This window comes from Anomaloglossus baeobatrachus, chromosome 1, assembly GCF_048569485.1.
Source record: "Anomaloglossus baeobatrachus isolate aAnoBae1 chromosome 1, aAnoBae1.hap1, whole genome shotgun sequence".
NCBI lineage: Eukaryota > Metazoa > Chordata > Amphibia > Anura > Aromobatidae > Anomaloglossus > Anomaloglossus baeobatrachus.
The window spans coordinates 879,482,535-879,509,452 of NC_134353.1; the positions used below are offsets into that span (position 1 = coordinate 879,482,535).

At 44.8% G+C, this 26,918-nt stretch overlaps 1 protein-coding gene across 2 annotated transcripts in view; it reads left to right on the forward strand.

Annotated features, from left to right (window-relative positions):
• Nucleotides 1–26,918, forward strand: part of GHR (growth hormone receptor) — a 511,317-nt gene that overhangs the window by 207,164 nt on the left and 277,235 nt on the right. For both annotated transcript variants that reach the window (XM_075326446.1, XM_075326451.1), the window contains exon 4: nucleotides 6,897–6,955. The gene's annotated coding sequence lies outside the window, so the exon portion shown is untranslated. The remainder of the gene's footprint in view (nucleotides 1–6,896; nucleotides 6,956–26,918) is intronic.

Below are 26,918 nucleotides of genomic sequence, written 5' to 3' on the forward strand. Positions count from 1 at the left end.
AGGTGTGGTACAAGCTTTTGGTGTGTGGCGGGTCCAGGCCACGTAAGGAGTCACGTGCCCTGTCCTGTGGCGGGGGGTAGGTCTGGTCCAGAGGCGGTTGAAGGCAATGGTAACTGGACAGAGAGACACCATCTTGGTATGGTGGCTCCAGGTTCCGGGATGTTGCAGGCACGGGGTTCTGCAAAGTTGGAGGGTTAATCCGTAGGTGATTAATACCTCATCTCTGGGTCGGTGTGTTGCGGCCAGGGATACTGGGGTGAGAAGTGGTTCCTGGACTGGGCCTACTCAGGGTTGTATATTTACTGCATTGGTTACTGTGTTACCTATTGTTATTTGTTGGGGTCGCCCGTTGGACGGCGCCCCCTTGTGTTAGTATGTAAATAATAGGTAATAAAGGCTGCTGTGGCCAATTTTAAACCAAGTCACATGCAGTTCGTGTATTATTTACAGATGGTATTGGTGGGTAACACACATACAGCACGACTGGAGAATCCTTCCTCAATGGTCAAGAAAGCCATGGAACCCATAGGGTGGAGGGGCGACATGACTAGAGGGAAGGGAAGGAGTGATGGGGTTAATGGAAACAGGAATGGTTTGTTTATAAGGCAGAATAAAAGGGATTGGTGGGTAGGAGGAGTTCCCTGGAGGAAGAGGTGGGACAGTTGAGGGGTGTAAGTAAAGGACTTTGACTTACCCCCTCTCTCTTGACTTCCGGATATGGAACGATCCCCGCCCACCCTCCCTTGTGTTTAATACCGAGGGGAATTTTGTCTGGGTTGTTTCTTTGTCACAGCAGCGGGGGGTAGGTCTGGTCCAGAGGCGGTTGAAGGCAATGGTAACTGGACAGAGAGACACCATCTTGGTATGGTGGCTCCAGGTTCCGGGATGTTGCAGGCACGGGGTTCTGCAAAGTTGGAGGGTTAATCCGTAGGTGATTAATACCTCATCTCTGGGTCGGTGTGTTGCGGCCAGGGATACTGGGGTGAGAAGTGGTTCCTGGACTGGGCCTACTCAGGGTTGTATATTTACTGCATTGGTTACTGTGTTACCTATTGTTATTTGTTGGGGTCGCCCGTTGGACGGCGCCCCCTTGTGTTAGTATGTAAATAATAGGTAATAAAGGCTGCTGTGGCCAATTTTAAACCAAGTCACATGCAGTTCGTGTATTATTTACAGATGGTATTGGTGGGTAACACACATACAGCACGACTGGAGAATCCTTCCTCAATGGTCAAGGTGTCAACACAACGGTCCAGCCTACATCTATCTCACCCGACTTTTCCATGCACAGGAGCACTCTTTCGGCTAACTGCTATCTCACCGGACTTTCCCTTATACAGGAGCATTCATTCGGCCAACAGCTATCTCACCCGACTTTCCCTTTCGCAGGAGTACTCGTTTGACTGGTAGCTATCTCACCCCACTCTTTCTTACACAGGAGCATTCCCTTGGCCAGCCACTATGCCACCCGACTCTCCGTTACACAGTAGCACTCATTTAGCCGGGAGCTATTTCACCCGACTTAATCAGGAGCACTCGTTTGGCCAGTAGCTATCTCACCTAACCCTCTCTTGCACAGGAGCAGTCATTTAGCCAGCAGCTATCCCACCTAACTCTCTCTTACACAGGAGCACTCGTTCGGCTAGTAGCTATTTCACCCAACTCTCCATTACACAATAGCACTCATTTGACCAGCAGGCTGCTCACCTGACTTTCCCTTACGCAGGAGCACTCATTCATCCAGCAGCTATCTCACTTGACTCCTTTACGCAGGAGCACTCATTCGTCCAGCAGCTATCTCACCTGACACTCACTTGGCCCATAGCTGTCTCACTCGACTCTTCCATACACAGGGACATTCATTCAGCCCATAGCTATCTCACCTGACTCTCCCTTACACAGTATCACTTGATCAGTCAGCAGCTTTCTCACCCGACGCTCTCTTACACAGGAGCACTTGTTTGGCCTGCAGCTTTCTCATCCGACTCTCCTATACTCAAAGGTACTCGTTCGGCCAGCAGCTATCTCGCCTAATTTTCCCTTACTCTGAAGCACTCGTTTGACCAGAAACCATCTCACCCGACTCTCTCTTACACAAAAGCACTCGTTCGGCCAGCAGCTATCTCACCTGATTTTCTCTTACACAGGAGCACTCGTTCGGCCAGCAGCTATCTGACCTGACTTTTGCTCCTGTATCCTCTATGAGAGAATTGCTCCCATAGTTCTCTTGTGGTGTTTTATATGAACAGAACAAGAGGATTGTTGATATGAAATCAGACTTCCTGGATCCTTAACCCCATCTGTCCAGGACCCCCATACACTGTTGGCCAAACCCCTCGATAACTGGATTTTGCCAATGTTAATTTATTTTTTTGGCGGCCTTATGCTATCATGTTTTTAAAGTAAAAGCACTAAAAGGATTTTAAAGTGTTTCTAAACTCAAACAAATTGAAAAGTGTCTGAAAGTGTGATGACATTTCATTGTAGCCGGCAATCGCTGTCCGTAGTGATGTCAGCATTGTGGTCAATGATCAAGTGCAGCAGTAATGTCCCGCTGATATAACAACGGGCTCCTATAATGTGACTGGTACTGCCAATTGTTTGTGAGCAGCTGGGTGTAATAGGTAGCCCTGGGAATTTTGATTACCTACCATTGACAAGTCAGTAGGTGCAAAGAGCACCTGAGCGCAGGCTGTCGGGGCTGGCTAGTAGGTAGTTATGCAACAGTCGGGAAGCTGCAGGCTGGTGTAGACATTTCTAGAGTTTCACAGTAAGTAAAATGTATTTCCACACATATCAGATTTATATGTAGCAATGGTTTCAGCTGACGTTCGTTCTGTACCAGGGATTGAGCCCAGCAGTCAGGAATCCAAGTTTTTCAAGCAATTACTTGGTAATGAAAACATTGAAATCTTTTCTATACCGTGAAAGTCCATGAGTCAGCAATATACAGCGTACGCCACTGTGACCTGGAGAAATGGAAGTGAAAATGTAATAACACCCTCCCGCTCTTCACACCCCGTGAGATGAATGTTGATACTGACTTGGCAGCCATTCACCTTAAGGAGCTTTGTAGGAGGAAACATTGAAATGTCAGTGTTAAGCTTTCACTTATACTATCTGATTAATTCTCAATTTGCTCTTACTAAGTTTAGTGAAGTATTAATGCCTTCCCTTGCCTGTTCCTGCTTAAACGCTGTTAAATCACTTTCTATTTGTCTGTGCATGTATATAATTCCAGTATATATGAGTATGTATGTGTACTTTGGAGGTGTGGGGCAAGGTGGCCATGGTGTTCTTTGATCAAAGAAAAATCTGATTTTGACACTTTTATTATAAAGGTTGTCTGGTACTTTAACATTGATGACCTATCATTAGGTGGAGGAGACAGGTGGAGGACCGTGGGAGCCTCCAGGTGTAACCATAAATCACCTGAGTGAAGTCACCCCTGATCACGCAGCTCAATCTCTGCCTGAAGTTACATTGTGCCGTCATGTTCCATGATCGCGCTTTGTCACTTCACATTTGTAGCAGAGCTGGAATCGTCGTGGGACCTTGTGGGAATTACGTCGGACCTGCAGGGGTGTTTTGGGGGTTAATAAAGTGGTGAAAGAGTTTTTTGTATTTTACTTCAAAATAAAGGATTTTTTTCAGTGTTTGTGTTTATTTACTTTCACTTACAGATTAGTAATGGATGGTACTCATAGAACCTCTCTATTACTAATCTAGGGCTTAGTGGCAGCTGTGGGCTGTTATTAACCCCATATAACCCCGATTGCCACTGCATCATGGCAATCGGGAAGAACTGGGTAAAGTTCCGGGACTGTTGCATCTAATGGATGCGACAATTCTGAGCGGCTGCAGTCTGTTATTTTTAGGCTGGGGGGTTGCCCACTAAGAATGGGTCTCCCCAAGTTGAGAATACCAGCCGCTAGCTGTCAGGTTTTACCTTGGCTGGGTATTAAAATTAAGGGGGTCCGCACATTTTTTTTTTAAATGATTTATTTAAATAATTTAAAAAAAAAAAAAAGCTGCATGCGTTCCTTCTATTTTGATACACTGCCAAGATAAGCGAACAGCTGGGGCCTGCAATCTGTAGCCGTATGATTTTTCTGTTCTTGGTATGATAATGGGGGACCCTATGCCAAATATTTTATTTATTTTTAGTGTACGACATAAACCCACAGACAGCGCCTGTGATTGGTTGAATGCAGATATTTTCACACGTGCTGGGGGCGTGTCTGACTGCAAGCAATCACAGATACCAGGACGGCCTGTGGGAGGGGAAAGCAGTGCATATGCAATGAAGGTAATGAGCAGCCCTGGAAGTGAATGGGGGAGCAGTGTACAGCCGCGCCCAGAGCCTTGCTAGGTATGGAGCGCTTGGTTTATTCTTATTTTCTTTATTTTTTTCCTTTTTTTTTTTTTTATTTTTTTTTATTTTCTGAGTTGCTGAATCCTGATCAACACCCAGAATGCCGGGCCTGGCACTCGGGTAAGTTTGAAACTGCACGGATCCGGACTTTTACAGTCCGGGTCTGTCAATCACTACTTATCATAAAGAGACCCTTCTGAAATGGAGTCTCCAAACTGGATAATATGTTTAGGTTCCGCATAATATGCACATAGTTATGTTATGTTTGTATATCCTTGTCCATTCTCATAATTACTGTAAATTCTCTTTCCCTAATGCTTAACTACTGAGATGTTACCAAAAAATGTAAAGTCTGGAGTCTACAAGGCTGATCCAATACTGGTATTTTTCTATGCTAGAGTTGATCAAGGGTGAGCTGGAATATGATGCACCTTTTAGTAGCTATGCACCAGTTGTCACAAAACAAGAAAAGTCTCCAGATTTTTGCACTTATTGATGAATATGCCCTTAACGGGGTTGTCCACTAAGGGGCACTTTGCACACTGCGACATCGCAGGTGCGATGTCGGTGGGGTCAAATTGAAAGTGACGCACATCCGGCATCGCATGCGACATCGCAGTGTGTAAAGCCTAGATGATACGATTAACGAGCGCAAAAGCGTCGTAATCGTATCATCGTTGCAGCGTCGGCGTAATTCATAATTACGCTGACGCAACGGTCCGATGTTGTTCCTCGCTCCTGCGGCAGCACACATCGCTGTGTGTGAAGCCGCAGGAGCGAGGAACATCTCCTACCGGCGTCACCGCGGCTTCCGTAGGATATGCGGAAGGAAGGAGGTGGGCAGGATGTTTACATCCTGCTCATCTCCGCCCCTCCGCACCGATTGGCCGCCTGCCGTGTGACGTCGCAGTGACGCCGCACGACCCGCCCCCTTAACAAGGAGGCGGGTCGCCGGCCACAGGGACGTCGCACGGCAGGTGAGTGTGTGTGTGAAGCTGGCGTAGCGATAATTTTCGCTACGCCAGCTATCACCACATATCGCTGCTGCGACGGGGGCGGGGACTATTGCACTCGGCATCGCAGCATCGGCCTGCGATGTCGCAGTGTGCAAAGTGCCCCTAAGGCTCACCTCACATCAGCGGTATTTTGCCGCAAAACCGGATCCGTTACAAATGTGTTTCAGTTCAATTCATTTCCAATGGAATCGCAGTAAGATGCGGTCACGTGCAGTTGCACGCGTCATACACAACCGCATGTGACCGCATCTTGCCGTGATTCCAATGGATATGAATTGAACTGAAACTAATTTCTAATGGATCTGGTTTGCGGCAAAATACCGCTGATTTGAGGTGAACTTAACTCAGCCAACCCCGTCTTAATCACCATGTAAAATACCTCAAGTTAAATAATAACACCTATACTCATATCTGGTGTGATGCCATTCCAGAGGTGTCAGCACTTAAGCGGGCTTTACACGCTACGACATCGCTAATGCAAAGTCGTTGGGGTCACGTAATTTGTGACGCACATCCGGCCGCATTAGCGATGCCGTTGCATGTGACATCCGTCGCAAAAACGTGCAAAATCGCTCATCGGTGACATGGGGGTCCATTCTCAAATATCATTACTGCAGCAGTAACGAAGTTGTTCCTCGTTCCTGCGGCAGCACACATCACTCCGTGTGACACCGCAGGAACGAGGAAGCCCTCCTTACCTGCCTCCCGGCCGCTATGCGGAAGGAAGGAGGTGGGCGGGATGTTACGTCCCTCTCATCTCCGCCCCTCCGCTTCTATTGGGCGGCGGTTCAGTGACGCAGCTGTGACGTCGTTGTGACGCTGAACGAACCGCCCCCTTAGAAAGGAGGCGGTTCGCCGGTCACAGCAACGTCGCCGGGCAGGTAAGTACGTGTGACGGGTCTGGGCGATGTTGTGCGGCACGGGCAGCGATTTGCCCGTGTCGCACAACAGATTGGAGCGGGTACCCACGCTAGCGATATTGGTACTGATATCGCAGCGTGTAAAGCGGCCTTTAGTCTCTCGAGGCTCGTGTGACATTATATCATGCAGCGATCCATGCAGCCAATCAGCAGATTTGTCACTGTCCCTTCCTTTGCACATAATTTACTCCCATGGAAATTGAGATCTGCAGCATCCTCTGGATGTCTGATTTGTTTGAAGGATCGGGGATAGTAAAGCATCTGCTGATTGGCCCCAGGGATTGCTTGACACAACAGTGTCATGGGAGCCCTGGGAGAGCCAGGACTGACACTGTTGGAATGGTGGACAACAACCCCTTTAAGTTTATAATTAAATCACATTTAGGCCATATGTCTGTTTATACTATGGTTTCATATCGCAGCCTTCTATAAGTCAAATGTGTGCTAAAATTTAAAAATGTGTCTTTTGGCAGTTCAAGACTTTTTCTTTTCTGACCATCACACTGGTATACTGTATTATAGATCTTGTTGTTTTTATTATATGCATGAACATCTGATGATATATTTTTGTGTTTAATCTTTCAGGAAAGTGATCCCACCTTCAGCCAGACTTATCCAGACAGAATTATCAGACTGCATGTAGGGTAAGAATCCTCTGTACTTATGTTAGACGTGTACTAAAATATTATCATTACCAAAACCTTTTTCTTTTAACTAAAAATATTATCCTGCTCGCAAGCTCTTTATACCATGAAACTAAACCTCAAACTGATAGACTGATTAAAGTGAACCTGTCAGGTCCAATATGCTCCCAGAACTGCACCCTGTCAAGTGACTTAAGCAGCGCGTCATGGATGATTTTTTGATTAATCCATTGGCTGCTGAAGTCTCCTGACCACTGCAGCTAATCACAGGCTGCTTCATGGTTAGAGATGAGCGGTTCCATCGAGGCTCGGTTCTTTGGCAGTAAACGAGCCTAGCTCCACAGGCTTGAGCTTGACCCAAACCCCGGATCTCCGCCCTCATACAGCCAGCCATAAGCAGATAATTTCCGATGGAGGGTGGACGGGCTTTTCCCAACTTTTTTTTTTTTTTTGCACACTACATTATTATTATTATTATTATTAATTATTTATTTATTTATACATGTGATCATGCTGTTGTTACTCCCAGTGTGCGCCATTCAAACGCCACAAGCGGCTCGCACTCGGCTGAGCACCGAGCGTACCTGAGCACAGCGATGCTCATACGAGTTTTGTTTGCATGTAAAGCATGCAATCCCCGAACCTTGATTTTTAATTCACCTTAAATTTTTAATTCACGTTTTTTTATCTCTCGTTCAGTTTTCGAGATCAAATGCTAACTCCGTTGTTTTCCACCAGGTGGCGCTATAGGTGGTTTCATTGCATAGCGCATGGCTACTTTACTATACCTAGACACCACTTCAACACCACTTCTCTGCCTATAGCTGCCGCCGTTCTCAAGTTAATGGCGATGGACAGGACATGGGTGGACACACTGTATAGTACGGTGCAAACGTTTTAGGCAGGTGTGGAAAGAGTGCTGCAAAGACAAATGCCTTTAGAAATAGAAGTGTTAACTGGTTATTTTTATCAGTTAATAAAACGCAAAGTAAAAGATCAAAAGGGAAATTTAAGTAAAGGAATATTTGGTGTGTCTGGCCTTTGCTTTCAAAACAGCAATGTACACTTGCAGACCATTTTTAAAAGAACTTGCATTGAGGTTGTTCCAAACATCTTTGAGAACTAACTCCAGATTTTCTAAAGATGTAGCCTTTTGTGTTTTTATTTGTCCAGTCAGAATTGGTTTTAATGGAAAAATTGAGACCAAAAATCATACTTTCAAGGCAGCCACAAGGCCTAGAGACTCGTCTATGCACAAAAACCTTTAAACGGGAACTTAGAAAAATGTGAGCAGGTGCTCTGGACTGAGTCAGTATGTGAAATATTTGGCTGTAGCAGAAGGCAGTTTGGCGCCGAAGGGCTAGAGAGAAGTACAATAACACAAGTATACAATATTTTGATTTATGAAAAGTTTTTCATATTCATTGATTGATTTGATTCTTATGTTAAAAAAGTTTAAAAACCACATTTTTAATCATCAGGTGTGAAGTTGCGTGTGAAAATATGGACAAGTGAGATGAACGAGAAAAATCTTTATTGTAGCCAAAAATGTGCACGATATTATATGTAAAAAATTATTGAACATTCATTCTGCAATTTTATTGGAAATGAATTCTTGCTCCTTTTCCTTTTCTCTTCTTGGCTTCTCTTGATCCCTTTTCTCTTAAAGAAGACTGCGGATCTTCTCTGTGAAGCATCCATCAGTCGTCCCCCATCATGTTCCCCTTCCATCTTCCTTGGTATTGTAGGTCCATCTCCTTGATGTCCTGATGAAATCTTTCTCATTGCGCTTTGCTAACAGAACCAAGGTTTTCATAAAAGTAGTCCAAATGGGAATGTAAAAAAATGTAACGTCAAATTCACCAGACAACCCGAGACAAACGTTTCAGCATGTTCTCCACCATGGACTTAACTGTTGACTCTTTGTAGTTACCTAGAAATTTCTTCACAACTTCTTTAAAAATCTCCCCAGCTTTCATTTTTGTTTCAAACAAGTCATCATTTAGGAGTTTCCAAATATCCGGACTCACAAAAATGCCTTCCTTCAATTTTACTTTTGACCATCCCTGAACCTTGGTACAAAGTTACTTAAGTTTCTCCTTCTTTCAGTAGAACTTTTATAAACTTTTTCATCAGTCCAAGCTTAATGTGGAGTGGTGTCAGGAGAACTTTAGTCGGATCAGCTAAACATTTCACAACTGTTTACTTGAGTCTAGGTTGCAAAGATGTTCTTCTTGGCCAACTTTTTTGGCTCCAGTGATGACGCCTTTCCTGGCTTTTCCATTCACACAAAAAAGCATGGCTTCTTTATGTATCCTCCTTGCTACCCAAGGAGCAAAGAGGGGACTTTCAAATCACCACATATTGACCATTCTTCATCCTCATACTTAAGTTTCTTGAAAATAAAGTCTAAATTCACATAACTTTCCTTCAAGTGCACAGAATGCCTACAGGCACTGAAGCATACTTGCTGCCATTGTGCAGTAGCAGCTTTCAGACTTTTATTGGATGAATCAAACAAAAGTGTCCACTCGCTCACATTGTACTAAATGTTATATTTTTCCATCAGCCCAGGAACATCACCGCAATACACTAAAGTACCGTCTTGATAAAATTATAGACGGAATTCCTTTCCTCTGCTTCTAAACCATGAAAAACAGCTACCAGGAAGTAGCAGGTTCTTTTTCTTTAATCTAGAGCTTAAAAGTTCTGCAGAATGTTTAGGAATATCCAAGTCCCTTCTAGAGTTGAGCACGGTTCGCGGTTCGCGGTTCTCCAGTTCTAAGCTCGAGTGATTTTGGGGGCTGTTCGAGATCGAACTAGAACTCGAGCTTTTTGCAAAAGCTCGATAGTTCTAGATACGTTCGAGAACGGTTCTAGCAGCAAAAAGCATGGCTTTTTACAGCTATAGTGTGCAGGAGCCATCGCTGGCAGCCTGCCACAAGCTGGTAACCAAGATAAACATCGGGTATCCAAGCAAAGCGCTTTGGTTAGTAACCCGATGTTTATCTTAGTTACGTGCAGGAAGCCCACACTTCCCCGCTCAGCTCGCTCCGCCCCCTCCTGCCTGCGGCATGTACACATACACATACACACACACACACACACAAACATGGTCCCGCTCGGCTTACCTGCGGTGATGAAGTCCCGCCATCCCGACCTCAGCGCTGTCACTGTCCTCCATGGCCGCCGCTTGTCACATCACCTCTCGCTTCCGACCCGAGACTGACTAGCGGTGACGTCACGGGCCTCTCGCGATATTTGGCTGTGAAGGCGCCGGTCATTGAACTCAGTGACAGGGGCTGTCAGTGTGCTGGAGATCAGCGCAGGTAATGTACCTCGCTGACAGCAGCACTTGTCATCCCCTGCAGTGACCTGGGCTGACCCATTGATGTTAGCTCAGGTCACTGCACTGCTCTCCCAGCCAATGGGGAACATCCTGCTCTTCATTGACTGGGACAGTGTGGATCGTCATGGCAACCCCTTGGATTACAGCAGACCTGGATTTGTTTTTCATTCTAATATATTGGTTAAAGAGGGAATGTATTGGGGAGTGCTTTTTCAAATAAAAATGTGGTTGTCGTCTATTTTTTTTTATTACTGACTGGGTTGGTGATGTCGGGTATCTGATAGACGCCTGACCTCACCAACCCCAGGGCTTGATGCCAGGTGACATTACACATCTGGTATTAACCCCATATATTACCCCGTTTGCCACCGCACCAGGGCACGGGATGAGCTGGGGCGAAGCACCAGGATTGGCGCATCTAATGGATGCGCCACTTCTGGGGCGGCTGCGGCCTGCTATTTTTAGGCTGGGGAGAGTCCAATAACCATGGACCTCCCTAGTCTGAGAATATCAGGCCCCAGCTGTCTGCTTTACCTTGGCTGGTGATCCAATTTTGGGGGACCCCTACGTGTTTTTTTTTAATTATTTATTTAATTTAAAATAACAGCGTGGGGTGCCCTCAGTTTTGGATTACCAGCCAAGGTGAGGTTGCCAGCTGTGGTCTGCAGGCTGCAGCCGTCTGCTTTACCCTAGCTGGCTACAAAACTAGGGGGAACCCTACGTCATTTTTTTTTTCATTTTTTTGGCTAAATACAAAGCTAAGCACCCCTTAGTGCCACATGAAAGGCACCAAAGGGTGCTCCACTTTTTCTCCATTTTTTCTCCACTTTTTCTACATTTTTTTTCTCCACTTTTTCTCCACTTTTTCTCCACTTTTTCTCCATTTTTTCTCCACTTTTTCTACATTTTTTTCTCCACTTTTTCTCCACTTTTTCTCCACTTTTTCTCCACTTTTTCTCCACTTTTTTCTCCACTTTTTTCTCCACTTTTTCTCCATTTATTCTCCACTTTTTCTCCATTTATTCTCCATTTTTTCTCCACTTTTTCTCCACTTTTTTCTCCATTTTTTTCTCCACTTTTTCTCCATTTTTTTCTCCACTTTTTCTCCACTTTTTCTCCACTTTTTCTCCACTTTTTCTCCACTTTTTCTCCACTTTTTCTCCACTTTTTTCTCCACTTTTTTCTCCACTTTTTCTCCATTTATTCTCCACTTTTTCTCCATTTTTTTCTCCACCTTTTCTCCACTTTTTCTCCACTTTTTCTCCACTTTTTCTCCACTTTTTCTCCACTTTTTTCTCCACTTTTTTCTCCACTTTTTTCTCCACTTTTTTCTCCACTTTTTCTCCACTTTTTCTCCACTTTTTCTCCACTTTTTTCTCCACTTTTTTCTCCACTTTTTTCTCCACTTTTTTCTCCACTTTTTCTCCACTTTTTCTCCACTTTTTCTCCACTTTTTCTCCACTTTTTTACCCATTTTTTTCTCCACTTTTTCTCTGTTCTTTTTCTATGGTCGGTCTACCCATTAGCTCTGCCATGCATACTGTAGCTCTACACCTACTGCACATGTTACTTTATGATTGACATCTCTTTCGTACCAGAGCTGTCTAAGCCTACTCTGACCCCATATTTGTCATTACTATATTGTCCTTGTACTGTATTATGACATTTGTATCATGTGTTTCATTTCTTGCTGTGTTGCAATTTTTTTGCGGCATCCCAATTGTACCTCTACATTGTTCGAGTTTATGTTATTGTTCTCTCACTCTTATGTGATACTGATTATTGTCATTTTTCATGATTACATGCAGATAAGTCCAATCTGACGAAGGCTCAGGCCGAAACGTCATTTGTAACTTGTTTTGGACAAAAACATATATGCTTATGAAAAAAATTTTTTTCTTAATACGGACCAATAAAGAGTGATTTTGCATTACTATCCATTGTGACTTACTGACTTAGTCTGGGAGATTTAGAGTGCCGAGGTTACTCACTAATTTTATCTATTATTGCCTCTGAGCACCTATATACCAGTGAGCAGAGCTTTCTCTACAGTAGTTCTCCTGATTAGGCATGCCCTTACCTCATGAGCAGGGCATTGCAGCTTTCGTAGCAACCATTACGACATGGACTCTGCTGCTGTGGACCCGGGGAGAGTGAGTGCAGATTCATTGCACCCACACTCCTCACATGAAGGGTCCGCACTCCTAGAAAATGGGGGATACGTTCCCTGAGTGTCTCCCCCCCATATTCTAGACGGTCCAGAGTCGTCGTCGGACCCCTTTATTTTTTTTCTTACAATAAATTGGTGAAAGAGGAAATGTTTTGGGGACTGTTTTTTCAAATAAATTTCTTTTGTCGATTTTTTGTTTTTGTTAGTACTGACAGTTTATGATGTTGGGTATCTAATAGACGCCATGACATCACAAACTGCTGGGCTTGATCTCAGGTGACTTTACAGCTAGTATCAACCCGATTTATTACCCCGTTTGCCACTGCACCAGGGCACGGGATGAGCTGGGGTGAAGCGCCAGGATTGGCGCATCTAGTGTATGCGCCACGTCTGGGGTGCCTGCGGCCTGCTATTTTTAGGCTGTGAAGGCCCAATAACTATGGACCTTCCCACCCTGAGAATACCAGACCACAGCTGTCCGCTTTACCTTGGCTGGTGATCCAATTTGGGGGGACCCTACTTTTATTGTGTAATTATTAATATTTATAAAATAATTATAAAAAAGAGCCTGAGGGGACCTCCACATTGGATCCCCAACCACGGTAAAGCTGCCAGCTGTGGTTTTCAGGCTACAGCCGTCTGCTTTACCCTAGCTGGCTATCAAAAATGGGGGGACCCAACGTCATTTTTTTTAACTATTTTTTAAATAGAAAAAATGAATGGGCTTCCCTGTATTTTGATTGCCAACCAAGGTAACGGCAGGCAGATGAGGGTGGCAACCCATAGCTGTCTGCTTTATCTGCGCTGAGAATCAAAAATACCGCGGAGCGCTACGTCATTTTTTTTAAAGATTTATTTTTACAGCACTGTGATGTCCAGCAATCAAAATACAGGGAAGCCCATTTTCTTTTTAGTTATTTAAAGAAATAATTAAAAAAAATATATATGGGCTCCCGCTGCATTTTTTGTATTGCTAGCTAAGGGTAATCCAAGCAGCTACTGGCTGCTAACCCCCACTGCTTGGTGTTACCTTCACTGGCAATGGAAAATCCAGGAAAGCATTTTTTATTTTTTTTGCCAAAAAACTACAAAAAAAGGACGTGAGCTTCGCCATATTTTTGTATGCTAGCCAGGTATAGCAGGCAGGTGCTGGAAGAGTTGGATACAGCGCCAGAAGATGGCGCTTCTATGAAAATGCCATTTTCTGAGGCGGCTGCAGACTGCAATTCGCAGCAGTGGGGCCCAGAAAGCTCGGGCCAACCTGTGGTGCGGATTCCAATCCCCAGCTGCCTAGTTGTACCTGGCTGGACACAAAAATGGGGCGAAGCCTACGTCATTTGTTTTCTAATTATTTCATGAAATTCATGAAATAATAAAAAAAGGGCTTCCCTTTATTTTTGGTTCCCAGCCGGGTACAAATAGGCAACTGGGGGTTGGGGGCAGCCGTACCTGCCTGCTGTACCTGGCTAGTATACAAAAATATGGCGAAGCCCACATAATTTTTTCAGGGGTCAAAAAAATTCTGCATACAGTCCTGGATGGAGTATGCTGAGCCTTGTAGTTCTGCAGCTGCTGTCTGTCTGTATGGAGAAGAGCAGACAGCAGCTGCAGAACTACAAGGCTCAGCATACTCCATCCAGGACTGTATGCAGAATTTTTTTGCCCACCAAAAAAATGACGTGGGCTTCGCCATATTTTTGTATTCTAGCCAGGTACAGCTGGCAGCCATGGGCTGCCTCCAACCCCCAGTTGCCTATTTGTACCCGGCTGGGAACCAAAAATATAGGGAAGCCCGTTTTTTTTTAATTATTTCACTTATTTCATGAAATAATGAAAAAACAAATGACGTGGGCTTCGCCCCATTTTTGTGTCCAGCCGGGTACAACTAGGCAGCTGGGGATTGGAATCCGCAGCACAGGTTAGCCCGAGATTTCTGGGCGCCTCTACTGCGGATTTCAGTCCGCAGCCGTCCCAGAAAATGGCGCTCTCATAGAAGCGCCATCATCTGGCGCTGTATCCAACTCTTCCAACAGCCCTGGAGCCGGGTGGCTTGTTGGGTAATTATGAGTTAATACTGGCTTTGTTTTACTAGCCAGTATTAAGCCAGAGATTCTTAATGTCAGGCACGTTTGACCCGGCCATTAAGAATCTCCAATAAAGGGTTAAAAAAAACACCACACAGAGAAAAAATACTTTAATAGAAATAAATACACAGACACATTAGAGACTCCATCTTTATTACCCCCGTCAGCCCTCCACGATCCTGCTCTTCTGTCTTCTTTCTTTCTAGTGTAGTAGTAGTGACGATTGTAGTGAGGATGAGGTTCACCAGCCCATCATGGGCTGGGGCATCTCATCCTCACTACAATCCTCACTAGTGTAGTAGTAGTGACGATTGCTCATCACTTGGGGCTGGGGAACCTCATCCTCACTACAATCCTCACTACAATCGGGAAGCAGCGTGCAGCCTTTCCCTCCGTGAGTGATTAGTGCTGGCTGTCAGCGGTAACAGAGGTAACGCTGACAGACGCGTTACCATAGCAACGGTGCTCTCGGAGCCGCGGTTAGCGGTGACGTCACCGCTAACTGCGTTGCTATGGCAACGGTGATCTCCGTTAATGACCGGCTGTGTCAGCCGGTCCCTAACGGAACGGGGAGTCGACCGTGTGCTAGAGCATGTCGCCGGTACACGGCGATACACAAATGTGCACCGTGTACCGGAGAGATGCACTCGCAGGTCCTACATGACGTGTCATAGTCATGTGACCAGTCTGTAGCCAATGAGATAATAGCCACGTGACTGGTCACATGGCTATTTTGACGTCACGATAGGTCCTGCATCTCTGCTGGCAGTGCAGGTCACCGGGAGGATTCAGCGATCATCGGATGGAATAGCGGCAGGAGACAGAGTGCAGAAGGGATCGCGAGGACCGGTAAGTGTTATGGCAATGTTTATTAACTGTTTGTGTACATTTATAATGCATTTTTATGTGTTTGTGATTGCCTCCCATTATAGCCTATACGTTCGAGTTTGGTTCGTCGAACGTTCGACGAACCGAACTCGAACGGGACCCCCGTTCGGCGAACCGGCCTCGAGCCGAACCGGGACCGGTTCGCTCATCTCTAGTCCCTTCATCATTTAATTCGAGCTGTACAAAAAGCTGTGTCTCTTAGGGTAGGGGACCCTGGCTGCTGCATTCCAGCTATTCCCAATCTGGCTAAGGCGCCGCTCACATCAGCGGTATTTTGCCATAGAGCCGGATCCGTTGCAGATGCATTTTGGTTTGGTTCATTTCCAATGAAGTGGCGGCGGGATGCAGTCACATGTGGTTGCGTGCGTCACACACGGCCGCGATTCCATTGGAGGTGAATTGAGCTGGAGTACATCTGCAACGGATCCGGCCCTGCGGCAAAATATCACTGATGTGAGCGGCGCCTAATTGATACTTGGATGTGTGGCGCCCTGGACTAGCCAGGTAGCCACAGACAGAACACACCCCCACCCCCGGACAGTTACATTAGTTAGACACAAAACCCTTGTTGCCTCCCTCCAGGGTCTGATGTCCACACCAGGTGGGGCGGAGCCAGGCGGTTGGCCCTGCCCACCGAGGAGTTCACAGGCCTGGAGGCGGGAAAAGCAGTAGTTCAGTTCAGGAGGTGAAAGTGAGAGGTCACAAAACTGCAAGTGTCTGGGTTGGAGCCCAGGCACTGAGAGCAAGGTTGGCAGACGGTGGTGGCCGTCTGCAGGAGTTGGTGGAACTCCGCATAGCCGTAAGGAGCGGGGCTGGGCGGTGGCCCACCGGTACCGGACCGGGGAACGGAGTGAAGCTAAGCACACACAGGCAGGGCCATCGGACCCCGACCAGGCTTGCAGCCGCCGTCAATAGTCAAATCCGAATGTGACAGGAACCCCCGGGGTTCCCTAACAACCAAGTCCCGATTGAAGGCAACCGCTCACACCGTGAGGATATACAGCCACCGCCACCGGCTAGAAATCCAAGGGCCAGCACCTGCGGGCAAAACGGGCTCCTCCAGTATCTATACACCGGGGAGTGGACTACCATTCGGAAGCCATTGGAGTCAACAAAGTACACAAAGGTGCAGGGAGAGACAGCCACCATCACCTGTCCGGGGAGAGACACTGCAGCCGGCTGCAGGACCCGTCCATCCAGCCGTTTGGTTCACCGGAGACTTTGTGCCTCTATTGCTGAGTATGTACACCCGTGCCATCCGGCACCGCGCCGCGCTGTCCCTGCAACCCAGTACCTCACCGACCCTGCCTCCCCGTCACACCACCGGGCCCCGGGACCACCAACCCCTACCCACGGAGGGGGAAAACAACATCCCAGCTGCTCCCTACCATCGCTCCTGGGATCCCCGTCACCAGCAGCGGTGGTGCCCATCTTCACCACAACCCGTGGGTGGCGTCACGGACTAAATCCCCAAAACAAACCATCCCCTTTTCACTCACGGGCGAGGAGCGTCGCTCGAGTCCCCGGATTCGACCCACCGCTCGAGCCACCGAGCAGCAGCAGCAGCGCCGGACCCGAGCGTTAGCGAGCGTAGTGCCCCGCCGCCCGCGACAGATGCTTCCGCTCTGTGCCAGTCATTGCACTATCTGCTAAGGGGTATGAATACTTTTTCAAGGCACTGTACATTCCTGCATCCCTGAAAATAATCAGATACCAGCATTAGCCTTGTTAGATCAACAAGCCTTGAAAATGGGCACAGAAAATGTCCAGGTTCCTAACTTGGAGAAAGACTGAATGATAGAAAAGTACATTTGTATTACAGTGTTTTCTTGCGGTTGGATCACGTATAGCTAGTGTATTGGTCTCCGTCACTTATGCCACATACAGCGTAACTTGATCTGATATATATATGCGTCCCGGAGATATTTCTCGGAGATGGTTAGGAATGACAGTGATGTATGGCAGTCTGAGTCATTGTTTGCATGTTATCTTGAACCACCTGCTGCACAAAAATCTCCTATTATTTATACTTTATTATGGTGCTAAAATTCACATTTCTATGGTGCTAAAGATTAACTAATGTACCTTCTAATATCACACCTCTTATCTAAAGCACACAAGTTATTACTAATAAACATTCAGGAACAGCCTGGCAATGGCTGTGCCGAATAGATACCTGCAAGCAGGAAACATCGAAGAGCATATAAAAGGAACTGCTCGGCTCTGATTCTGCAGTAGAACATACTTTACACATTGTATTAGGAAATCACTTTTTTTCAGCAACTGACTGATACATCATTCATTCCCAAGGGTTCCGGCCATCTAAATTGAAAGCAGCAACAATAAAGTGAAGACCCCGATATTGCCGATCAGGACCTTTTGTTTTTCGACACTGACACGCTGTAACGTCAAAGTCAGTGCTGGCTTTGTTTGTAATATATTTCTTTTGCTTGAAATTGGAGTAAATTGGAATTTGACCTATGTAAGATTCTTTTCAACTATTCCTTGGTTAAAGGGAACCTGTCAGCAGATCGGGACGTAACATCCCTCCCACCTCCTTCCTTCCGCATAGCGGCCGGGAGGCAGGTAAGGAGAGCTTCCTCGTTCCTGCGGCGTCACACGGAGCGATGTGTGCTGCCGCAGGAACGAGGAACAACCTCTTTACTGCTGCAGTAACGATTTTTAAGAATGGACCCCCATGTCACTGATGAGCGATTTTGCACGTTTTTGCAACAATGCAAAATCGCTCATCGGTGTCACACGCAACGGCATCGCTAATGCGGCCGGATGTGCGTCACCAATTCCGTGACCCCAACAAGTTCGCATTAGTGATGTCGTAGCGTGTAAAGCCCCCTTTACCCTGTCTGTATATTACATTCAGGCCTTGCTCCCTCTGAATCTGACGAGTGCAATGAGACAAAATCTTGCATTGCACTCTGACCAATGTTACTCAGTGAGGCAGAGCATCAGCATGAGAAAAAAAGTCAGTGTGTTGCAATTGGTAGCATATCTCGGCTCACTCCCGACCCATGGACGTCTAGGTCATCCAAGTAGAGTCCGTTATTCGCTGTGACAGACAATGTAGAAGATGGAGAAATGAATCTCTCTTTCTTCTCCGTACTTATGCTCTTACGCTTGGATGCGGGAGAATCGGATCACCGTGATTGACCCTCGGTTAACGCTCGCAGCAGCGTTTGACCCAAGTGTCATTAGCATATCGCATACGATTCTCTCACATCCAATGCTATATGATTGTCCGACCCCAGACCTACTTGAATGTTTAAGAAAAGTAACTCCACAGACTTTACAATGCGTTGCGTTCCCTAAGTCTTAATCCTGAATGATAGGATTTGGAGGCTATCTGGCATACACGTTAGGAAAAGCTCCCAGCATATATATGTCAAATGTAACTATGCAGCTCCATTCAATCAATGCAGACCAAGAGTGTCTTTATAGTCTCTGTCAGGCAGCTATTTGTAGGTATATCTGGGATATTTTATGGTACGTAATAGCGTAGGTATACAGTAAAAATATGTTCTAGATATTTATATTTTTTTTTTCAATCAGCGCCTGTTGGCTACGTCCCCTAGGCCATGACTATACTGTACATTCCTCAGTCGGAGAAGTTTCTCGTGATATATAATTCCAATGTAGGCTGGAAACGTGAACAGAGCCTTTCTCTATACTGTATTTCCCTTCTTTCCTCCAGATCGTGTCTTCCTCCCACATGTTTAGGCTGGGGCCTCCACAGAGGTTCATCTTGCCCTCTCCAGAACGTACAAGATGCTCTATACAAACAATGTCCCGGCAGACGACTGCAGGGAAGTGGGGGAAATTTAACATCTTGAATGAGTAAAAATGCGATTGTAGCATTGGATCTGACTGGTGTAGACATGATGGAACTCAAGATCAGGAGAAGGCAAGGAAAGCAAAAACAATATACAAGTGCATCTCAATAAATTAGAATATCATCAAAAAGGTAATTTTTTTCAGTAATTCAATACAAAAAGGGAAATTCATATATTATATAGAGTCATGACACACAGAGTGATCTATTCCTATATATTATTGAGTCATTACACACAGAGGGATCTATTTCAAGTGTTTATTTCTGTTAATGTTGATGATTATGGCTTACAGCCAATGAAAACCCAAACATCATTATCTCAGAAAATTAGAATATTATAGAAGACCAACTGAAAAAATGATTTTAATCTCAGAAATGTTGGCGCCTACTGAAAAATTTGTACAGTAAATGCACTCAATACTTGGTCGGGGCTCTTTTTGCATAAATTACTGCTGCGTGGCATGGAGGCGATCAGCCTGTGGCACTGCGGAGGTGTTATGGAAGCCCAGGTTGCTTTCATAGCAGCCTTCAGCACGTCTGCATTGTTGAGTCTGGTGTCTCTCATCTTCCTCTTGACAATACCCTATAGATTCTCTATGGGGTTTAGGTCAGGTGAGTTTGCTGGCCAATCAAGCACAGTGACACTGTGGTTATTAAACCAGGTATTTTTTACTTTTGGTAGTGTGGACGACAGGTGCTAAGTCCATCTCTAAAAAGCTTGTTAGCAGAGAAAAGCATGAAGTGCTCTACAATTTCCTGGTAGACGGCTGCGCTGACTTTGGTCTTGATAAAATACAGTGGACCTACACCAGCAGATGACATGGCTTTCAAAACCATCACTGAAAGTGGGAAAATTCACACTAGACCTCAAGCAGCTTGGATTGTGGCCTCTCCACTCTTCCTCCAGACTCTGGGACCTTGATTTCCAAATAAAATGCAACATTTTCTTTCATCTGCTAACAACACCTTGGATCACTGAGCAACAGTCCAGTTCTTTTTCTCCTTGGCCCAGGTAAGACGCTTCTGGCGTTGTCTATTGGTCATGAGTGGATTGATAGAAGGAATGTGACACTTATAGCCCATGTCCTGGATACGTCTGTGTGTGGTGGCTCTTGAAGCACTGACTCCAGCAGCAGTCCACTCCTTGTGAATGCCCCCCCCCCAATTTTTGAATGGCCTTTTCTTAATCCTATCTAGGCTGCGGTTATCCCAGTTGCTTGTGCACCTTTTTCTACCACACTTTTTCCTCTTTTTCCTTCCACTCAGCTTTCCATTAATATGCTTAGATAGAGAACATCCAGCTTCTTTACAATGACCTTTTGTGGCTTACCCTCCTTGTGGAGTGTGTCAATGACTGCCTTCTGGACATCTGTCAAGTCAGCAGTCTTCCCCATGATTGTGTAGCCTACTGAACCAGACTAAGGGACTATTTTAAACGCTTAGTAAGCCTTTACAGGTGTTTTGTGGTAATTTTATTGAAATTTTCTGAGATAATTACTTTGGGGTTTTCATTGCCTGTAAGCAATAATAATCAACATTAACAGACATAAACACTTGAAATGGATCCCTCTGTGTGTAATTACTCTATATAATATATGTGTCTCACTTTTTGTATTAAATTACTGAAATAAATTAACTTTTTGATATTCTAATTTATTGAGATGCACCTGTATGTACATTTTCAACATTCACGCTTTATTTTTTTTTTCTATCACTATATTATACCAGATATCAGAGTAAATTGAAACATCACCACACAAGGGTTATAGTCATATACAAGTGGATGGAAACTCAAATCCTCAGCACATTTTGACGAAGAAAGAACCATGTTCTCTCTGGAAATTGATGGAACTGGGATCAATTACAAGCTTTTAGGCACGAAGCCCACTGTTTACCTATAGAACCTGTAATTTATGTTTTGTGCCCTGTAATGAGGTCGTTTCGAGGAAATATATGATAGCGGTACTGTACAGGTCACAGCTAAGTGACTGGTCGTGAGTGCAAAATCCAAATGCATCTGTTCAAGTAGCCAATTAGCTGATGTTTTCTGCTTCAGCTACATAAGAGCAAAATGTACGGTATATTTTTGAAAGGGAAAGATAAAGAATCATCAGTGATTGACTTTTTCTGAAATCTTCATCCTTGCGCACCAAGAAAGTAGACCCCCTACCCAAGTGTTTGCCCTTTTGGCCCCACAATCTCTGCGTTAATATTTTTGCAAAACTTCAAATCATAAAAGCGTTAAGAAGAATATCCATGTGAAGAAGAGAGCAAACTAGTGGTATTGGGAACGTGAAAATTAGGAAATGTGCTACAAACTGTATGTTCTGGGTGGGGGGTGGACTTTTTCACGCTTCTAGCGCATCTCTCTGGGTTTTTGTTTTTTATTTTTTTTTTTCCAAACCACAGTTGTTTTTTTTAAGCAATTTTTATTACTGCACAAATAGGTATATGGCTACCATAACAGGCATACTGTACTCTAGTAGAATCTCCTCTAAGATGTAAGTACACCCCTAATGTGCTACTAGTACTCACTGATCAGAGCAGCCTTTCTAGCTATATGGCCGAGCGTCTGTGCAGCTTGTAAACTCCATCCTGGTATGGAGATGGTCACATTGGTCAGTGAAGTGGAGAAGGACCTGGGATTATGTCACCATCACATGACCTAAGCTTTTGTGCAGAGACTGGGAAAGAAAGTGAAATAGATCATCTCTTCATGTGGTTAGTGCTCTCTGAACCTGGGGAGTGCTGGGAGACAGTTCTAGTTCTAGTTAGTATATACCCTTCCTGTAATAGTGTTACATAGTCTGGACATGCTGCACACCATTTGTTTTATCATTGCACATATTTGGTTTATTACTGCACAAATTCTGTATTTCTGCACACTAAAAAATACTCTGTTCCAAACCATGATCAAGTTGTAGTGATTTCTTCATTATTTTTCACCTATGCTTCTTTAAAAGCATGTGTGTATAAATAAAATATGTATACACATACTTTTAGAGAAGGTCTGTTTCACTTTTTTTCCCAATCTCTGCATAAAAGCTCAGTGCATGTGATGAGGATATCATCCTAGGTCCTTCTCCACTTTACTGACCAATCTGTGTTAGGCTACGTGCACACGACATCTTTCTTTAAGACACCAAATGCAATACCAGAGTTCCCTTATTCATTGTTAGCATTTCAGTGTGCAGCTGTATATGTTTTGTAGTTATGTGGTTTCATCTAGCACCTGTTTACACCTGTTGGATGTGCACGTCAATCTTTCTGTATATTTATAGTGCACTTCTTTAAGACACTGATGGCCCTGCAAACGTTTTCTTAGGAAAAGTCGTTTCATGAAAAAGTAGGTGGTCTTTTTTCTCTGAAGCGCCTTCACTGACGGTTTTAACTTTTTTTTTGCTGTAGTTTAAGCCATAGCTAGTGGGTGGCTTCCTAGCAAAGAATGAATATTACTTATTACTGCTTCACGGTTTCCAAACCCTGAATCAATTAAAAGACGTAACAAAAGACTGAACTTGGATCACTTCCAAGTTTTTGAAGACTTTCGACTTTTTGAGGAAATTTTCTCTTCTGTGGCTATGCGCATATTGAGTTTTTCAAGGTATGGTTGGAGCAGAAACTGAATAGAAATTCTACAAATCCTATACAAAAAAATGCAAAACTCTTCATGTAGATTCTGTTCAGTTTCCTCTAACCCCCCCCCCACCCCCCCCAAAACTCTGTGAGCATATAGCCAGTTTCTGCTCCAAAAACACCTAAAAAAACAAAAACAAAACAAACCCCTCCATACAACTAGCCTGAGAGGGTGGTTTCACTCACATTTCTAAAAAAAAATGCTATAGTTTTCACGCTGCCTATTTGGATTTTCCACAGTTTATCTCCATTTTATATGGAGCAAAATCTACAGCAAAATCCACAACAAAATCCATACGTGATTCATGCAGATTTTGTGCAAATTTCACCCTTTTTAATGCATTGTGTGATTTTCCTACTGAAACCAAAAGAATTGACATGCTGCAGATTTATTAATATCAACCACAGTTGGATTTAAGTGCGGAAAATATCCTATACTAAACTGGCAATGTACAGGGTGAGCCATCAGTATGGATACACCCTAAGGTGGGCCATAAGTAGGGATACACCCTGATAAAAAAAATGTATTAATATGCCACAAACGGTAGGGTGGTATCGGCAACCACTTCCATTTTATCAGGGTGTATCCATACTGATGGCCCACCCAGGGTGTATCCATACTGATGGCCCACCCAGGGTGCATCCATACATATGGCCCACCCAGGGTGCATCCATACATATGGCCCACCCAGGGTGCATCCATACTTATGGCCCACCCAGGGTGCATCCATACTTATGGCCCACCCAGGGTGCATCCATACTTATGGCCCACCCAGGGTGCATCCATACTTATGGCCCAGCCAGGGTGCATCCATACTTATGGCCCACCCAGGGTACATCCATACTTATGGCCCACCCAGGGTGCATCCATACTTATGGCCCACCCAGAGTGCATCCATACTTATGGCCCACCCAGAGTGCATCCATACTTATGGCCCACCCAGAGTGCATCCATACTTATGGCCCACCCAGAGTGCATCTATACTTATGGCCCACCCAGAGTGCATCCATACTTATGGCACACTCAGGGTGCATGCATACTTATGGCCTACCCAGAGTGCATGCATACTTATGGCCTACCCAGAGTGCATCCATACTTATGGCCCACCCAGAGTGCATCCATACTTATGGCCCAGCCAGGGTGCATCCATACTTATGGCCCACCCAGGGTGCATCCATACTTATGGCCCACCCAGGGTGCATCCGTACTTATGGCCCAGCCAGGGTGCATCCGTACTTATGGCCCACCCAGAGTGCATCTATACTTATGGCCCACCCAGAGTGCATCTATACTTATGGCCCACTCAGGGTGCATCCATACTTATGGCACACTCAGGGTGCATGCATACTTATGGCCCACCCAGGGTGCATGCATACTTATGGCCCACCCAGGGTGCATCCATACTTATGGCCCACCCAGAGTGCATCCATACTTATGGCCCACGCAGAGTGCATCCATACTTATGGCCCACGCAGAGTGCATCCATACTTATGGCCCACCCAGAGTGCATCCATACTTATGGCCCACCCAGGGTGCATCCATACTTATGGCCCACCCAGGGTGCATCCATACTTATGGCCCACCCAGGGTGCATCCATACTTATGGCCCACCCTGTCGTATTCTGTGGATTTTCAGCATGTAAATTCCCAAAGAAAGCTCCCGCTTAATACGTAACATGAGAACTTAGCCTTAAAGTTAGCTTCTATGGTGCTCAATTTGGAGGCATTTGGTGCGCTGCATTACAACCGGCAGCACAGAAAAAATTTGGAAATGGTCCATGGAAAAAACGTAGTCTAATATATACTATGCTTTGACGTAAGCTGCTTTTTTTGTTATAGGAATTCAGAAAAAAATGCTTTCAGAATTTTTTTCCAAAGTCTCCAGATTTATTTGTCTCACCAACCTAATGTTGGAGAACGAAAGCAGTTTTCCATTTACGAGACCAAATATAATAAGTCCAGCGTCCTGTGTAACCATTCCAGAAATACAGGTTGTCGTCCACTGGTTTATAGAAAGATATTACGAAAAAGCTTCACTGTCCTGGTGCATGTTACACATCTCTCATCCATATAAACCATACAAATATTATGGCCAATTTTAATAGGAAGCCAATTAACTTTTAAAGAGGAACTGTCACCGGGTCAAAGGTGGAGAGGTTTTTCTCTTAATTTTTTGCATCTTTTTCTGACAGCAAACAAAGTCAATTTTGTCAAGAAGAAAACTTTTCAGGAATCGCTCCTTTTTTTTCTACACCTGATTTTTTTTTTTAGCATTTTATTGCCATTTCCTGAGTGCATTTGTGATGAGTATTTTTTTACTGACATTTTACAGATGTTTTTGTGTTTTGGTCTTTGTTTAAGTCCATTAAACAATTAAAATATTATAGTGGGGGATTTTTAAGCAAAAACTCTTAGAAAACATAAAAAAAAACGCTGAAAAAGTCACATTCTGAAAATGCCCATAAAAAGTTTTGTCATGGGAAAAATGAACCATGTTTTAGGTCTGTATTATAGAAATGTAAGATGTCCAGATTCACCTGTATGGTGAAAGTTGTTTTACGTTTGCAGTTATGGCTATGCATAACCTCTGCCTTTAAAGGGTTAACATGGAGCGTTTCTGTTTTCTGTGCCTGTCATCTTTTTCCTTTGCAGAATCTGTTATTCACTACAAATCCGTGGTGTTTGGTTTCCATTTTTTTTTTTCTAACATCTAAATACATAGACATTGCAAATCATCACGTGTACCTTTCCATGCAAATGTAGGAAAATCACCAAATTTCCAGTCTTCTCTTTCTCCAGTCCAGTATATCTAAAATAAATAAATAAATCTTTATTTTTATATAGCGCTAACATATTCCACAGTGCTTTACATACATTAGGAACACTGTCCCCATTGGGGCTCACAATCTAAATTCCCTATCTGTATGTCTTTGGAGTTGGGGAGGAAACAGAAGACCCTGGAGGAAACCCACACAAACATGGGAGAAGATACAAACTCCTTGCAGACGGTGTCCTTGGTGGGATTTGAACCCAGGACCCCAGCGCTGCAAGACTGCAGTGCTAATCACTGAGCCACCGTGCCGCCCGTATCCATTTCACAACCTACAAGATAATTGCATTAAAAAATCCATCTATGTGCACAGTGATCCCCCAATAATAAGCGGATTCCAAAGTATCTGTGATCCAAAATGAGATCTGGCAGCCATTGTTACACTCCGCTGTGGTGCTGCAGCAGGGAAATTTGGTGTTACACTGTTCTTATTGAATCCGGGGACCAGATAGGTGCTCTCTGCTGTGGGTAATAGTTCTAGGTACTGTTCTATTAAAGGAGTTGTCCACTACTCAGACAACCTGTCACGGGGGTCTCCAGTCCTTGGGAGACATGTGACAGTTTTGGGATCTGTCTCACATTGCCTTGTGAGACTCTGGATATTAAACATATTTTCTTTCTTTTGGTGCAGTAAGGGTTAAGGACTCTTTCCTTGCTGTTAGTTTCTTGTTAGTTTATCTCAGCTGCAGCTGCTTTTGACCAGTCCCCTTCACTTTTAAGTAGTCACATGTTCTTTCAGATGATGCCGGTTATAGATTCATTCTGAAATGACCTCTGCTGAAGGAGGAAGTCTGTGTAAGCTGTTGAAACCATGCCACCTAGCCTGCAGCCCTGGTTATTGGCTGCAGCAGTCAAGTTGCTGACCTCAGTTGTCTTGCAGCCCTGGTGTTTGACTGCAGTAGTTGGTGCATATCCTTTTGTCTATGTTCGCCTGTCTGTCTTCCTTCCCTTGTGTTTTTTTACAGTAGTGGTGACGTCTAGTGCACTCACCAGCTTTGGCACTATACAGGGTGAGTGAAGGGACAGTAAAGGACTAGGCACGTGACGGCAACGAGTTGAGGGATTCATATAGGGATACTAGGGGAGCTGAGGGGTCAGACACAGGTTAGTGTCAGGAGGTACCCCGACCCCCACTTCTTGTAGTCAGGGCCTTACTCT